This window comes from Hevea brasiliensis, chromosome 1, assembly GCF_030052815.1.
Source record: "Hevea brasiliensis isolate MT/VB/25A 57/8 chromosome 1, ASM3005281v1, whole genome shotgun sequence".
Taxonomy (NCBI): domain Eukaryota; kingdom Viridiplantae; phylum Streptophyta; class Magnoliopsida; order Malpighiales; family Euphorbiaceae; genus Hevea; species Hevea brasiliensis.
Window position 1 is genome coordinate 5,459,677 of NC_079493.1, and position 13,105 is coordinate 5,472,781.

A 13,105-nucleotide genomic window follows, 5' to 3' on the forward strand; every position below is an offset into this window, starting at 1 on the left:
AATTATTATTTAAATATATTAATATAACTTTTTAAAAATAATTTATTTTTTAAAATTTAATGGAAAATTAATTAAAAAATAAATTTTGAAGATATATAATATGATAAGTAAGCATGAGATTGTAAATTTAAAAATTTTAAAATTTTTAAAAAATATAATAAAAAGAATTTTAAATAATTATTATTTGTTTGTAGAAGATAAGATTTTAACAGTTGAATTTTAAAAATGTTTAGATTAAATTTAAATTACTTTAAAAATTAACATTAAAAAGTATTTTTTTTAATTACTTTAAAAATATAATCGACTATCTTAAAAATTAAAATAAATTATTATTTTGAATAAGATACTACAAATTTAAATAGATAAATTCTTTGCTTATTTCCTGTTTTTTTTTTTTTAAATTGCATTATTTTAAAAAAAAAGTTAAATAAATAAATAGCCTAATTAAATGTTTTAAATTTAGGGGGCTAATTAAATATATAGAGGCACATTAATTTTAATTTTATTTTCATAAAACTAGGACCAATTTAATTTTAAAAATATATAATTATATTAATTTTTTTTTAACTATTGGATTAGAAATCCGAGACCACCAACGCGCTCCATTCGATGAGAGTTTCGTGGCAATATAAATTTCAAAATTTTTCGACATCGTTTTTCGGTGGATCCCATAAAACTTCACTGTATTTTTTTGAGCATTAAATGAGCTTAATAAATTTTATAAAAATTAGGTACTAGCCCCAGTGTTATGGGCTTCGTGTAGGTACTTTTATTTTGTAAAAATTTAACTGTTAAGCGGATCTGTATTTTTGAGCCGGACAGATAGGTTGCTAAAGCCACTTCAGAATAGGGTCAAAATTATAGGCTATCCCATTGTTTTCAGACGTCACGGATACGTTTTTAGTATCAGAATTGGCGTAGGTAAGCCCGAACCCTAAGTTTCCTTAATTATTTAGTTTTGGGTTCAGATTAAAAATCCATAAAATATTTGTGGGTAGTTATAAAATTATAATTCCTTTTGTGTTAGCTTAGTAATATTGCCAAGGACTGCGGGGTAAAATTTTAGAATTTTTAGAGCTCATTTGGATAGTTTTTGCAAAAAAGATTAGTTGTAGGGACTAAATTATAATTTTCTAAAATTGTGATTGTTGACTATTTGGATTGGCCCAGGAGGGGCCACATGATGTGATTGAGATATGATTATGTGACTTGTGGATATAGAAGTGTATTTTGAACCCTTTTGTAGGATTGGTAGGTCCTAGGTATAGGGAGAACTCTGTCGGATTTTCGATACAACTTAGGGTGTCTTTGATTCTTTTTAAGCTTGTATTGAGTCAATTATATTAAATAGTTATAATGAAATTGTCAGGTGAGTCGGGACAGCCTTCCTCCTCCTCCCAGCCACCACAGTGATCTTGGTTTAAGTCTGTAAGTAAAATATTGATTTTAATTATAATTACAATATTATTATATATTCAAGGCATGCCCATTCATTATCTATAAATATATCTATGTAGTTAAATACTAGGCACGTTTTATATTACATCTTTGGTTGATGAAATGTTTATGGATGTTGTTTTATAGTAATTTGGAGCTGTGTGCGTGTGTTAGTGTACGTGTGGTGATATTGGATATAGGCAAGACGGGTAGACGTGGCTGGAGCTTGACTCGTTGGGACTCGATCCTATTATGGATAAGTCAGGATAGGCATGGCTTGAGTTGATCTCGCTGGCCCCCGCATTTGGTCTACTAAGAGAAAGTCTTGAGATGTACTCGCTGGTAGAGGTTGGATTAAGATAGTTGTATAGGGGATCAGCTCCCATATATGTACTATTTGAATATTATATGGGAGTGTGAGTGCTCCAAATTACCTTTTTGTTGTTGTTTATGATGTGATTTGCGTGAAAACCATGAAGGTGTTGCATTCTACTCTTTATGATGCATTAGTTTTAGATAGCTATAGAAATTGTACTTAAAATCAGTATTTTACTCTCTGAGTAGAATGTTCACTCCTATTCACCCTATTTTTTCAGGCTATAGAAGGAGATCTTTTTCCAAAATAACTTACTTCCTTCCTTACAGGTTATCAATAATTACTTAATTGTATTATTTTATAAATTTATAATTTAGAACTCCGCATGTACTAGCAGTAGCATTGCTCTTGTCAGGGACTGAGTTAATTTAAGTGGTGGTATTAATAAATGAAAATTTTGCATGACATTTAAAAAGTTTATAAATGATGTACCAGGGTTGAGCTAGGCTCCCCTAATTTTAGTTCTGATGGTTATCAGGTTGAGTTGGTCCGAATGAGAATATAATTTTTAATTTAATTTATTTGCATGTTGAGCCTTAAATTTTGACCCTGGTTATGGATTTGGGGAATAGTAGGCTTACTACAGGCCTCGGGAGCTTTAAGTCGGCCCAGGTCTTAGTGCCGGTCTGGCCCATAGGTTAGGTCGTGACAGCTCTCTTTTGCCAGAAAACCCTCAACTTACAAAATTCTTCAAATATTCTTTAGTCAATGGCTTAATTCCTACCTGAACTAATCCTATATAGACATAGTTGTAACCTTTGGCTTTGTGTTTGTTCAAAGAGGCAGAAGTTAAAAGCTTGATGATCTCAAAAGGCTTTGTGATTGGAATATCTCTGTCTTCAGTTTTGATGCTATAGTCAGTTTTGATGAGGAAGTTAAACTTGCTTTGTTTATAGATCTGATCTTTCTGGACTTTAGGAAGTTTCCAATTATCTATTACTTTTTCAAAGTCTTCAATAATTAATTCTTCACTATTGACTATCTTCTCTCCAGTTCCAGAGGTAGAAGAGCAGGAAATAGACTGATTTTTTGCAAAATATATCCATGATTTAAACAGTTTAATTAACACATTCCCTAAAGCAGGACGTGTGAATTTATAGCCAAACCACTAGGACTTACAACTAGCAAAGTCAAATCCTCAAAAGAGCTCAGGAATGCACCAACCAAACAGATAAAACTCAAAGAGATATAAGACAGTAATCACTAAGCTTTGTTAAGAGACTTGTAGTTAATAACAAGTCGAGGGACTCCTCTTTCAATTTCGGAGGATTTGTTAACGTAAAAAGCAGCACAACTTCAGGGGGACCTAGAAGCACTAATTAATTTTTTAGAAAGTAAATCTTTAATCTCGCTACGATAGTGGTTTTCAAGTTCTTTATTCATTTGCATTGGTTGGTCTTTAGCAAGAATTTGGGACTCTTGAAAATCATTTTCATAAGGGAGATCAACAACATGTTGTTTTCTTCCCCAAAAAGCGTTTGAAAGATCATAACAAACAGTATTTTCAATCTGTTGCTGAAGAAGAGAAATCTTTTTCTTTAAAACAGGATGTTGAAGTTGATTTTGAATCCTTTGGATTGAAATAGTTTGCTTTAAGTTTTGAAGTTCCTTTTCTTTTGACAAAATCAAGCAATTGAGTTTATTTTCATAAACAGAACATGCTTTGATAATATGCAAGTTACGAGTTTGGGGCTTTTCAATGAAAGGGAAAACAACCCTTTTTCCTTTGAGTTTAGCAGAAATATGATCATAATTGACAGCATAAGGAGTAATGAGATTTATGAATGGAGTGCCAAGTATGAAAGTATGATGAATGTTATGCATAAGTAAAAATGAAGTTTTGATTTGCAAACTATTGTTCAAAACGTATGCATCAATTTTTGAATCAATTTTGAGATAAGAGTTGTTGGCGGCCTTGAGCCTTTCAGTGGTGGCTTCTTGAAATCTTTGTGGAATTATTTATTCCTTGATACAATTAAGGTCAGCACCTGTATCAAAGAGAGCAATAGTATCCAATCAGAAATCATCAAAAATTTTTAAAGTTATTTTTATCAAATATTTTTGGGAAGTGACTTACTTTAAAATTGAAAGAAAATTATCTAGAATATCTTGAAGATTGCCTAGTTGTGGTGTTTCGGTTTCAGGTTCGGGTTCATCTTTTTCTTCTTCGAATAATTTCTTAAGAAGAAGTTGGATGACAGCAGAGTCTTCTCTCTGTTTGGTTTGGAGTTGCTTGAGTTCAGACTTGATGGTTTTAATTTCAGTCTGGAGTTCTTGAATGGTAGAGGCAGGGGTTTTTATTTTAGAAAATTTGGCTTTCTTCTAAGATGGCTGTGAGGTCATATGAGGTATTGGCTTTGGATGTCACAGAAGTAGAGGGGGTTTCAGAAGATGATGCTTCAAGAGAGTGTTGAAGCTTAGTGAGATATTCTTTCTGAAGTTGAGGGTCTTGGATGTGTTGAATAACATCAAGCATAAATCTTTGATCTTTGGTAAGCATATTCAGTTGCTTTTCATATTTATCAGTAGTAGAAGATTCGGAGAGGATTTCATCAAGCTGGAGGGCTTAGTTGTCTTTTGAAGAAATTGAAGTAGTGTCTTCAGAATCAGAGGACTCAAGCAAAAGGGCTTTAAGTTTATACATAGTTTCTTCTTCAAGTTGGAGCTCATGGATTCTCCTATTGAGTGTGCAATATTTTGCAATGTGACATTTCTTGCCACATCTATAGCAAGTAACATCTCTTCTGGAAGTGGGATTCGGATAATGGGGCTTTTGAGAAGCTTTTTGGTGCCTTATAGTGTAAGGTTTTCTTTTGGAGGATCTGCCTTGGTAGTAAGGGGACTTAGGTTTAGAGAAGTATTTTTTGTGCTTTCGATGTCTTTTGGTTTGGCAATCTATGCAGGGTTTGGAGGTTGAAGGGTAGAGGTCAAATTGTTGGCAAAAGGTTCCAAGTTCTTTCTTGGTTTTATGGAGCTCTCATTTAAGTTGCTTTTAGAGCTTAAGATCTTGACAAATCTTTAAGCCTTCTTTCTGGGTGAAGCTGATAAGTTCTCCATAAGTTAGCTGATCATAAGGAATATTTTCGTTGTTCTGTTCCTTGATCTTATTTCTAACCTTTTCACCAAGGAGAGGAGGGAGGCCAGTAAAGAATTTTTCTTTCCAGAATGGTAGGTTGGAGTCTTCTCGAAGCATAACTTTAGTAAGGAAAGTATCCTTATACCATTTGAAGTCACTAAGTTTTTTGCATCGAAGATTAGAAAGAAGTTCAGCATTCTTGTCTTTGAGATGTGATGGATCTCTGACAAAGTGAAGAGTCAAGGCTAAGATGAGAGTGGCAACAACATTTTGAATTGGTCTACCATTTTCATCAAGATTGGATCTTGATCTTCATCAAGTTTAACAAAATTCAGAATCTCAAGTTTCTACAGGGGAGTGAGATAATAATCCTACCATCCTTTAAGTTTTCCTGAGAATCCTGCTATGAGAAGTTCTGCAATAGCTTGGTCAGTAGTACTTGTCTGGGTTCGATAGGCATTTGCAGCCATAGTCATTTGCTGAAAGATGTTGAGAATGTTGTATTTAGGCATTCCATCTATGTTCCATTCATAGACAGAAGAAGCATTATAGCGGCTTTGGAAGAGGGCACTCGGTTTGTCTTCCAGATTGATATCTGGAGCAGTGGCTCTTGGATAGTAAAGTTGTTGAGGATTCTGTCAATGAACTTTGTTTACTTCTGGAAAGCATTCTCTTCATCTGAAGATTGTTCCATTACATTAACAGAGGCTTCAGGAGTGTCTGGAATGACAACATTAGACTTGTAGAAGTTGATGGAAGTTGATTCAGGCGATCCTGAATAGCTCGAAGAAATTCTTCCCTGTTCTTTTGTTGGAGACTAGACAGAGAATTCTTTCAAACTTCAAAGGGTTTGAAGGCTGGAGCTTTCATCTTTGTTTCCACAGAGGAAGTGATGGTAGTTGGGTGCTGAATCTACTTTTGAAGATCATTTAACTGATTTCCAATAGTATGAAGATAACTATTGGTCTTGTTGTTCTACTAGATGATATTCTCAATATCCCTTTTGGTATTTTTCTCACTTTGAGTTTGAAAGGGGAGGCTGTAAGAGTGATTTTGTGGTGTTTAATTTGGAGTTCTCAGAGAGGTGGGTAGACAGATTGAATCCATTCACCTTTTGAAGTTTGCCAGGAAGTTGTTTCAGAGAGTGGTTTTAGGTTTTTAGAAGCAAAAGGATATTCCAGATTATTTTAAAAAGCATAAATTTCAAACCAATCAAAAAAAAAAATATGCGTTTGATGCTCATGAATTAATGTATAAAATTTTTCTTGGATTTCCTGTCTTTGATCCATGAAGTGTTTGAAAAATCAAAGTTTTTTCTCATGATTATGAGGAGCATAAAAATATTTTTAAAGATAAGCTTTGTGAACCTAAAAATCCTTTTAAAGAATATCTAATTCAACATCTATATTCTCAGTCACAGAGGAGAAAGTTGGAGATGTGGGTCTGGGTTGAATCTCACAACTACCTACTGTTTTCGACCTACCACTGACCAGAACACCCTCTGTAGTTAATTATCCAACAACCACAAAACACTTTACTCAGATCCTAGACTTGCCTAGACATTCAACTTTTGAAGTACCAAGAACAATTTCGATGCAAACTGCTGACTTTTTTACTACAACACCGAGACCTGTCTATTCCACTCCTGAAGAACAACCTTTGAAATGGATTCGTTACTCGATTCCAAACAAAAAAGATCTTCTTCAAAAACTTTTGGCTGCAAAAATCTTTTCAAAGTTTGATATGAAATCAGGATTTTGGCAAATTCAAATAGCTCCCAAAGACTGTTACAAAACTGCTATCACTGTTCCATTTGGCCAGTATGAATGGAATGTTATGCCATTCAGTTTGAAAAACGCCCCATCTGAATTTCAACGCATCTTGAACGACATTTTTAACCCATACTCTACATTCTGCATCATTTATATTGATGATGTTATAATCTTTTCATCTTCTATTGAGCAACATTTCAAGCATTTAAGAACTTTTATCTTTGTTGCCAAAAGAAATGGTTTAGTAGTTTCTAAGTCCAAAGTTAGTCTTTTCCATACTAGGATTAGGTTTTTAGGACACTATATTTCCAATGGCACAATCTCACTAATAGAAAGATCACTTACCTTTGCTGATAAATTTTCTAACAAAATTCTTTAAAAGACCGAGCTTCAAAGATAAAACTCATAGAGATATAAGACAGTAATCACTCTATCCCCTAGGCTCTGATACCAAAGGGATGCAGGATCGAAGGGGATATCCAACAAATATAGATTAATCAAAGAAAACAGAGAAAGAACAACACATAATCATAGAATTATAAGTATGTAAGGAAAAAAATAAAAACAAAAATATGAAGAGCATAAAGATTAATTTAAAGAAAACAGATTAAACTAGGGCAGTAGAACCAGCCACAAATATAGATATAAGATTAAAAGATATAGAAAGCAAAACAGATAATTAAACTAGGGCGGTAGATCCAGCCACAAATATAGATATAAGATTAAAGATACAGAAAGCAAAATAGATAAATGTTGAGTTGTAAGAAAATAGCTTTTATTGGAGCTCTAATATCGATTACTTACAAGGAGATAAGAATTATAGAGAGAAGAGAAGAGGTAACCGAATCAATAACTTAGAAAATGAAGTAGAGCACCTCTTCGTTTTATAGATGAAGGAAAGAGGTTTACAATCATTCCAAGTTACTATTGAAGCTATTATTACACATGTGAGAGCTGAAAGTAGTGGAAAATGCCAAAAGCTGTTGCAAGTGGAGTTCCTGTAGTCTTGTGATGACCAAAAGTTATCTTGATAAAGGTCAAAGAAGTTGCCTTTGAACTGTAGACATGTGAAGAGTTATTGGTGCTGTAAGGCAGAAAATATTCTAAAGCAGTCATCCTGGTTTTCATTACCAAGACTGACAACATCAAAATATGAGCTAGCTTGGCTTGGAGTTTTTGAAGTGGAAGACCTGTTAGTCAGCAGTTATTGCATGATTGTGAAGTATTCCTCTTCAGACTTGGCTTGGGCCAGGAGGACTTGAGCATGTGATTTTTGAGCTAGGAAAGTTGCAGGGCTTTAAGTAGAAGTTGAAGGAAGTTGTTTTTGTTCCTTAGGCTATTTGAGTAGCCATTCTTCTATAGCTTCTAAGGAGGCTTTTTGATGCTTTTGAAACTTGGACCACCATCTAATTTTGAATTTTCGGATTAGAACCGGTCCTTGGAGAAGTTGATAAGTTTTGTAACCATATAATCCTAACCCTCGTTCATGTGCAGCTAAATTTTTTAGTTCTTGGCACTATAAGCCGTGGGATAGATCTAAAGATCCAGTATACTACCAAAGCATCTTGATTGAAACTGAGTCAATCAAGATCAAACACTTCCTAGAAAACTCCCTTTTTCCAAACTATTCCACTTATACCATTATCAAAGTCATCAATCCCTCTAACTGGGGTCAAGGCCTATCTCTTCCAAAGAAATTCCAAGCCAAATTTGGCCAAAGCCTCCCCGCTACCACAACTTTCACATACTGGGACTATCTCCAAGCCTAGATAAATGCTTTTCTAATCCAAAACTCCAGCAACTGCCACACTTGGCTATTTTTCTTCAACACTGTCTCCAAATTTCACTTTCCCAGATGGTTCGCCCAATGGTGGAATTGGATGAGAGCCATCCCCGATATTTTGCCCTCTGAAATTTATCAAGGGTATGCAACTTTTAAAACCCACTATAAGCCTACAACTAAAGAAGATATATTTCATCAGCTAATACTTTTCGCTTCAAAATTCTTTGTATCATGAGTCCTTTTCATGGGATTATGGTTATATATATATATATATATATATATATCAATTCTTTATAAATTTAAATATTAACCTCTTTTTTATAAACAATAAAATAAATAATTTATAACTATATGACTTGCTTAAATATAATAGATCTTTCTTTTATCCTATTAAATTTTTAAATGTTAAACTCTTAATAGTTAAAAATTAATGTGAATTTTTTTTTCAATAGGCATATTTCTTTTAATACACTAACCTCAGATTTTCTTTTAGATCCGCTATTATTATATGAGAAAAAAATATAAATATAAATAATTAAAATCTAGATATTATTTTTGATATTAGGCATCTTTTCATGAAACAATAGAATATCATTTTCTAGTAAAATTTTTACCTTCTAATTTCTATATCTCTTCTTATCTAAGTTTTCAAAACTCAGTTCTGTTATTTTCCAAAATTTTTGTTAGTCTTTAGAAAAATTAGAGATAATAATCTAATAAAGAGTAAATTTGATAGCAAATGAATAATAAGTGGGGACAATAATAGCTAGTGTATTTGAAGCACGTGCATCAAATTGTTTTATTTATATATAATTATTAAAAATATAATTTAATTATTTAAGTAAAAATATTAAAATTTAATTAATGTAATATAATATATAAATATTTAAAATTTTTCATATTTATTATTTTTCTATTCTTATCAATTTCTCTCATAAGATAAAATTTTTTAAAATATGATAATTTCATCATCTTCGACAATTATATTTTGCGTGAGGAGTAACTCCAAATTTTTATGCATATTAATATATGTAGACACCATATTTTGGCCGACCTCCGAAGTCAAGGAACTTTTAAAATCAAGATTTTATTATTCGCTCTCAACCGATGTCCTTTGATCACAAATGGCTTTTCCGAACTCACCGATTGCTCGACCCTAGAACAAACCGATCTCACACTTTAATTGTTTTTCGATCTCTTATCAGACGGGTTCGAATCAATATTGGGTCTCTGGACCATCCAATCTTGCTTACTGATATTCTCCAATCTCTCTGTACAAATATCGCAGAACTTCATTTGACTAATGATGTGATCGGGCTTCTCGCTTGAAGGCCCCAGATATTCCTTAAAGTGGAGTTGAGATTTCTATCCGGTCTAATAATGGTTCCGATCTTAAATGTTCAAGTCAATGTCAAATCTCTACAATTTTAATATTCTAAGGTTTCATTCGGTGTTTGGTCATAACTTAGTCTGATCTCATGTTCGCGTGTAATGTTTTTTTTTTTCCGATCTCTCATACTCTGATTAATAGCCGCTTTCAAGTTTAATGTTCAAATACGTTCAATCAATTAAGTACTCAGACAATTTGGATGCTTTCTGATCTCATCAAGAAATTGAACAAAAAGAGGATTCCTATTCATTTCAAAATAAAAAATATATACAAGTCATTCAGCAGGCGGATCTCCCCCAGCCTGCTACCCAGGTACATTATCAGCTCTCTGATCCTCTCCCTCTCTCTCCGGCTCCTCGTTGCTCTCCTCTTCGGCCTCTGGAATGAGCTGATTCATCCAGGAGAAGTCCTCCTCAGGATAACGCTTCCTCAGCTCGGCCAAGAGATCATTATGGGCGTTCACATATGCCCCAGCCTCTTTTATTGTGCTTTCCTTTTCTTTGGCCTGGAGCTCCTCCTCCTCCTTTGCCCGAAGTTTCTTAGCAAAATGAGCGAGGTCGGCAGATCGACCAGCTCGGGTGACTTCAAGTTCCCACTCCACTTCGACTATCTTCTTTTCGCAATGCTTCATCCGATCTTCCAGTCTGTTGATGTAATCATTGGCAGAGGAGAGTTAAGCTTGTGCAGCTGAGGCATCCTGGACCGCCTTAAGAATCTCCCTCCTTAAGGCGTGGGCTTTCTCTCGGATCACATGTTGATTGGCAATGGCCTCCAAACCCAAGCTCATTGTCTGAGTTAAAATATCGTCGATGCTCTCCTCTGCCAACCTACTTCAATCTTCTTAGAAGCAGATGGAGGCGCCCATGACCTTGGCTAGGCCGGGATTCCCTCGGGTGGAGTGGTTCCTTTCTAGCGATTGGATCAGGAGTTAAGCGCCCCGGGAAAGAGTCTTGATCGTAGGACCAGAAGACTCCCCTTCCACATTGGAAGAGATCAGAGGAGGCAGGGGAGGTGGAAGTTTGATCTGCTGAGGAGGAGGAATGACAATCTCTACTTCTGGGATCGGCTGCTCCTGAGGTCGAGGAGGGGAGCTCGGTACCTCTACCAATTCTCGCTGAGAAGTCTGAGCAGCAGTAACAATGGCCTCCTTCATCGCCCGCACCTTTCGAAAGACCTCCCTCTTTCGCTTGCGGCTTTCCTTAGAAGTGTCGCCACCGGCCATACCTGCACAGAGAAGAAGTCAGTGAGTTCGCTAAGATTCAAAGGCTAGAGATATGGATTGTACCAGGACCGAGGTAAGAGAGCTGAAGCTCCTAGTCTTCATCGGTGATCAGCCGCATCATCCACCACTTCAGTTCGGCCATAACCGCATCTAAGCACGAGAATTTGTGGGTGGACGCCTGAGACTTTAACTCTTTCACCATGGCGTCTTCGTCCTTATTTAAGGTGATCTTCTTCAGAATCGAAGCGACCAGATGTTGCTAACTCTGTGGGATACCCTCAAAGTCGTTCAGAATCTTTCTCCTCAATGTAAAAAATCGGTTATTCCAGTTCTTCAGCGAAGAAAAGAGATCAGTGAAGAGCCTACAGTTCGGCTTTGCCTGAAAGAACCAAAATTCATCATCCTTCCTTTGGGCAAGCCTATGCAGCTCGGCAAAGACTTTAGTCGTGGGCTCCACTCTTTTAGCTCAGCAGAGGCCCCGGAAGGCTACTAAAGTCTGCTAGGAGTTCGGATGCACTTGAGCTACCAAGACATGGTGAAACTTTAGGACGGCCTTGTAAAATTCATCCAAAGGAAAACGGGGTTCGGCCATCAGCTGCTCTTCGTATACCTTGATGAGATCACCTTCATCAAAGAAGTGATCGGCCCGAAGATCGCCATGGCATTTGATTAGCTCAAAAGAGTCGATCCGCAGATTGTACTCTTGGCTTATAGATTGGAGATCGGTTTCTCTCAGAACCGAAGGTAACTCATCAACTGGCAAGTTTTCTCTTCTCAAAGACGCTCTTCGCCTTGGTCTAGTAGCTGAACCAGTAACTGGAATGATGGCTATATTGGGACGTCCGCTTGGCCCAGTCGCATCGCCTTCTTTTGAGGTCTACGAAATATGGATGAAAGGCGGGCTTGCAGCTCTCTGACCCTCGGTGCTGCTCATTTTCAGAAAAACAAAAGGAAATTAACTAAGAAAAGAATTAAAACCCTTACCAGAGTGTGATCGGTGCCTGAAAAATTGAGAAAATGAGAGAAAATGCTGAGATTGCTAGAGAAGTTCTGAAAATGACATAAAAAAATGACTGACTCACCTTGCCCCTATTTATACCTGTCTGAGCATTAAATGCTCGCAAAGTCCCAAGTGACGCATCAGTTAGTGGAACCGGCAGCTTCCTTGACATGTCGCAAGAAGGTTCCAAAAACATAATAAAATTGAATAAATGAGATCAGTTAGCCAGGGTCATCGGATTGAGCAAACTTCCAAAACCACGGATCTACGAATGGCGATTCATTTAGAGATAAGATCGGATACACATATCAGAGATCAGAAAATAACTAATGCAATAATAAGACAAACATTTAAATAAAAATTTCATTTCATTTCCAAAAGATCGGATTACATAATTTGGGTGATCTCAAAAGATCGAATTATATCATTGGTATGATCTCTAAAGATTGGATTACATCATTTGGGCGATCTCTAAAGATCAGCACTACATCCTACCTAGCTTAAGACTACTCCGAGACCCAAAAAGCAGGCCTATGTCAAAGCCTAGTCTTGTGGGTGAATCAAAAGATGTGTTTGATCAGAAAGTCAGCCATAAATGTTGGATAGATGTGCAGCTCAGATGGGATGACTATGACTCTCATGATATTGAGCAAAGTCATCGCCGATGTCATCGACCAGAACCGAGCTGCAGTCGGAACGCCCGATGCGGATGGGAGCCAAATGAACTTCAAGAGGCGGTCACCGACATTAAGATTGAAATTAGCAGTCCTCTTGTCCGAGATCAGTCTACCGATTATATCGATAGACCGATTCGAGATCGGCAAGGCCGTCGCTTCCAGTATTGATCGATAAATTAGTCCGGTTCCCTCACTGTCACTAGGTGACATTCTCATAGCTCTCTGATCACCGGGATCATAAATTTTCAGGCAAGGGACAAAGGAAACAGTCGAAAAGAGATCAAAAAGGGCCATCTTAATCGGAATTATCATCGTAAAAGCTAGAATCGGAGAAGTGGTGCATCAAAGATAAACTGAAAAAGGAAAAGTGAA